At 42.2% G+C, this 4754-nt stretch overlaps 1 protein-coding gene and 2 long non-coding RNA genes across 10 annotated transcripts in view; 2 read left to right on the top strand and 1 right to left on the bottom strand.

Annotated features, from left to right (window-relative positions):
• LOC119314608 lies at positions 1-2902 on the top strand. Of its 7 annotated transcripts, none has more exons than XR_005152372.1 (4): positions 1-14; positions 306-2383; positions 2594-2712; positions 2820-2902. It is a non-coding gene; the product is annotated as an uncharacterized LOC119314608 (long non-coding RNA). The 7 variants fall into 7 exon arrangements; XR_005152373.1 differs by having other exon boundaries at positions 7-439; positions 1030-2383; XR_005152375.1 differs by having other exon boundaries at positions 7-1140; positions 1438-2383.
• Positions 1-4754, bottom strand: part of LOC119314607 (auxin-responsive protein IAA19-like) — a 46328-nt gene that overhangs the window by 6850 nt on the left and 34724 nt on the right. The window lies entirely within an intron of this gene.
• On the top strand, positions 2984-3732 carry LOC119314609. Its single transcript, XR_005152378.1, has 3 exons — positions 2984-3069; positions 3196-3247; positions 3349-3732. It is a non-coding gene; the product is annotated as an uncharacterized LOC119314609 (long non-coding RNA).

The following is a 4754-nucleotide window of genomic DNA, read 5'->3' as shown; positions in this document are numbered from 1 at the left end:
TCGCCACCTACAAGGTATGCGCCCTGGTCCCCTTTTGATCCTCTTGCCCTTTCCTCCTTGCTGGTGGCGTGTCAGGTCCTACGCGATTTACAACTGTGGATCTCACAAATTGTAAGGGGAAATCATGGCAATTGCTGGATCTGGAGTATATGATCTGTAGGAGGAGCAGTGTTCGTATATAGGTTCATGCCATTAGGCTAGAATGGGGAATTCCCAATGGTCAACTACAGCCACAACCCGGCTTAGTTATAGGTGTACTTTTATTACCCGCCAGCTCAACAACAACTGAACAGTAAACAGGACAGGTAACAGTAAATCAGACGGTCCAGCGATGATGTAAAACGAGGAGCTCATCGTAGCCGTCAGATGTTGATGAAGCTGTATGTCCCGGAAGAGCTACACCTAACTGAAGATAGGTGCAGCCTGACATGGCGTTCTGGTACTCCTCACTGAGATCCCTCAAGCTACATCATTGATAATTGAACATGTATTTAATTAGATAATTCAGTTAACCAGTGTGCATCTACTTAATTCGGTTATACTATATGTACTAATTCATGCAAAGAAGGGACTAATTGTTGACAAACATACCTGCCATGCATATATCATACTATGCCTTGGAAAATAATTTTGTTTTGTGCATTTTTTATGCATGCCATGCATATATCATGTGAATGATTGAACAAGTTTAGTTAATAAGATCTTATCTGTTGGAGACTTGGAGTCAACTGCACCAGATTTACAGTAACAAGCGCTAGCTTCTACTAAAAAAATGAGGTGTTCATAGTCGCATAATGTTTCATAGATTCACTACAAAACTGTAAGTTATGAACTTATGCTCGCTCATATAAATCTGCTCATGCACGAATGTCTGCTGAATTAATTAATATAAGCTAGCAGCTGCCACGCGTGTACATGCATGTTGTTATCAGCAATTCAGCATCGACCTGTCTGAATAATGAGCTTGAATATAATCTCGTAATAAGAACAAAGTGAGTTTACTAAATGCATGGTTTATTTTGCCGACAGATTAGCACACAGTTAACTTGATCCACAACAAAAAATGCGATGACATGCATGTTCGACAAGAAGACGATCAACACCACTCTCCCTAAACAGATCGTAAGATCACACTAAGAGGTAGAAGACCCCATGCTAGAAAAAATACAGATTCAGTTCTTACTTAGGAAGGAACAATCAACGACATACTAATTAACTAGCTGCTGGTAGATCCATTTCTCCAAAGTACTCAAAAAAAGAAGTTGTAATTTGATGGAATAATTAACTATGTTCTCTTTTATTTCTCGAATCATGTCTGTTCGCACAAGTACTATGTACACAGGAGCACATGGTCTATACTGCTACAAATTGTGGTTAGCTTTCGATCTGCTATTCAAGTTACTGTATGTACCCTGACCGAGAAGATAATTTTTTCAGGCAAGAAGGATGGTATGGAATCGACAGGTGATCCGGTTATGTTTATTTACGTTACATGTGGTGAATGAGTATGAATCTATCGTTCAACTTACGTATCCCTGGACACTATTCTCTTATATAATGCTTCTTTGTTGATCATCCACTATTAGTCATCCGTTCACATTGTCAGGACTCATGATCCAGTTAGTTGCGGCTAGAAATGGCGACTACTGCTTTCTTTTTAATGAAATTAGTAACAATTGATAAAAATCTAAAACTAGATCTTGCTATTTCTTTTTCCAAACAAATGATAATGATGTAATTTTGTGCTATAAACTAAATTTATTGTCCAGATGATAATTCACTTTCCTTTTCACTTTTTGAGGTGAGATAGATGGACCGTAATAGGACTTGTGTTTACTCATTTTTGTTGTTTTCTTTTCCGTATGAGTCTTTCTTTTCCATGTTGAGTCAAATGCCCTAGATATTTTTTTCTTTTACTTTTCAGGTTTCCTGGAACCAATAGATGGAGGGGGTGCTAGGGTTGTGTTGGGGTCGGATGAATTGCTCTGTCGAATTTGTTCGCTGTTGTGTAGTAGTATGTACAACATAATTGTAACGGCCCCTTTTTGTTTCATGAATTAGATGTAGTTTTCCGTGCAAATTATGTACAACATAATTTGCTGTGTAGTAGTATGTACAACATAATTGTAACGGTCCCTTTCGGATGAATTGCTCTGGTTGAATAGATCGATTAAATTTGCTCCTTTACTTTTTATGTGAAAGAACTCTGGGGTTCTCCCACATTTATGCATATATTACTGCTCGTTTGCATTGGGCTAATTGATTTTGACGGCTTGTAGGCAATGCACGGTAAGAACAACCAAGCTGCTCCATCTGAGAAACAAGAGTCAGAAGATGTAGCTACTGTTGCAGAAGAACCTGTCTGTACTGAAGTAGCAGATGAGTAAGTAGGCTGTACACCTCCTGATAGGGTGTACTGATGCTTCAATTAATAGTTTGTTCTGTTTTATTGGTATAACAGTGATTATTCTGTGCAAAGATAGCAACTTTATAAGTTACTCAGCTTGTTTGTTAAAACCAGAGTCCGTAGAAACTAGAAAGGACAGTGCTATGTTCCTGTCTAACTGTCTTTTTCTCTGAATATTTTGTTTAGAACTTGTTCCTAGCAGATTTGAAAATTTTGGAGAGCAGATAGATTGCAGCAGTACAGCCTATCGCATGATGGAGAAAAGGAGCGTAGAGAAGAACATTTGGCTTGAGCTGGAACGTGAGGTAATGCTTTTTCAGTTCACGCACATTTTTTTTCCTGTTTTCAGCCAGTGATAGTTCAGTTGTGGGAAGTAAATAATAATTCAGTGCATATGTTATCATCTGATCAGGTGCTTCACACCTTAGGGATTTCATCTACTGAATGGACTTAACCAACAAGGACATAGAAGCACTCTTGGGTGGACATACTCTGGTAATGCCACAACGCCTTATTGTCGTATTCAGATCATTGTTCCTCAATCATAAGTTAAACCCTTGATCTGTATTGTACAGATTTAGGAGAAAAGCTCCTCCGGATAGCTCGGGATTCGACTACACTTGGACAAAAGATCCTCTGAAGTTTGATAACTCCTACTTCATGTAAGCTTAATCGCCGCGGTTGTAGATTGCAACACGTTGGCTAAAGATTATATATAGCTGTAATGTCGTCAGTGCAACATTATGAAGTTGTACATCACTGGACTTCATCTTTTGTATATGCTGCAGTGAGCTTCTGAAAGGGGACTCCAACGGACTCATGAAGCTGCTTACAGACAAGGTTCTTGTGGAGGATCGAGCTTTCCATCGCTTAGTTGAATTATACGCAAAGGTAAAGAAGAGTTGAATTCATCTTCATTAGCTTGTTGGATACGTTGGCAGGACGCGTTCTTCAGGGACTACGCGAAGTCGCACAAGAAGCTTTCCAAGCTCTACTTTACTGGCGTGGACATGCAGAGACAAAGCCAAGAGGGCTGTCATAAGAACTATCATTGTCTTCCCAGTTGCGGTTGTCGTCATCGCCTGCGCTTACATCTTTGAATCAAAGAGAAGGCTCAGTGGTTAGACTGCAAGTCTCCATGTTTAGACGATTGCGATTCAGTTATGGGTTCTGAAGAACAAAGTTCATCGTCCATTGAGATGTTGTGCACTCGTAGTTGTAACTAATCTGTTGATACAGTGACGATGCTACCATCCATGTAATACTAGTACAAATGCCCGTGCGTTGCAACGGGCGATAAAATTAATAGAACCTGCCCTGTGTGTCATTCCCCAACATTTCTTATATACAATTTTGACGAATGTCAGAAATAATGTAGCTATTGGAAATCAGTTTTCTCTTAACAACATGAAGTTGCGTGGATAACAATAGTCATAAGACCAATTTAGCATGTTAAACCATGCAATATTCAGGTCCAAGGGGCGCACCACGCACCGGTTTAGTTGAGATAGGCTTCAGTCTAGGTTGGTTAAAGTATATGGTTGTAATCTCCTCATGTATATCTTATCTCTACTTTCCTTGTACCTCAAGATGTAATCTCAACAACCTTGTATGCTTATCAGGGATATGCCCCTGCCTATATTAACACGAAACCGTCGCCTCGAGAGAGGTACGACGTTCTCTGCTGTTTTACATGGTATACAGAGCCACCTCTATCCATCGCATCTAGCAAAACCCATCCAGCGCCAGCCATATCGTCCTCCTCCAGCACCGTCCAAGCTTCCCTTGGGCAGGTTGTAGAAAAGCTCACCCGCACCAACTACGTCATGTGGCGTGCGCAGGTGACACCGCAGCTAAGAGGGGCTGGCCTCTTCGGCTACGCCGACGGCTCCATGCCGGAACCTGTCAAGATCCTCGTCACGAAGGACAAAGACGGGAAAAAAGAGCAGACACCGAACCCTCTCCATCCGACCTGGTTCAAAGAAGAGCAGCAGGTACTTGGATTCTTGCTCAATACTCTCACCAAAGAAGTCCTCGTGCAGGTTACCTCCATCGCCACGCCGCATGAGCTCTGGGGGGCTCTCGCCCACATGTTCTCATCGCAGTCCCGAGCCCGCGTCAACAACATCCGGGTTGCTCTCTCCACGGCGCAGAAGGGGACGCAATCTGTTGCGGCCTACTTCACCCAGATGAGAGCGCTTGCCGATGAGCTCGCAGCCGCCGGAAAGCCCATCGATGACGATGAGCTTGTCTCCTACATCACCGCCGGCCTCGACATGGATTACCAACCCCTCGTCTCCGCCAACGACGCGCGCACCGACACCATCAGCATCGACGACCTCTACGC

Source organism: Triticum dicoccoides, chromosome 6A (assembly GCF_002162155.2).
Source record: "Triticum dicoccoides isolate Atlit2015 ecotype Zavitan chromosome 6A, WEW_v2.0, whole genome shotgun sequence".
In the NCBI taxonomy this organism is placed as follows: Eukaryota; Viridiplantae; Streptophyta; class Magnoliopsida; order Poales; family Poaceae; genus Triticum; species Triticum dicoccoides.
Note: the sequence above shows the minus strand (reverse complement) of the source record. Positions and strands in the feature narration are given on the sequence as shown.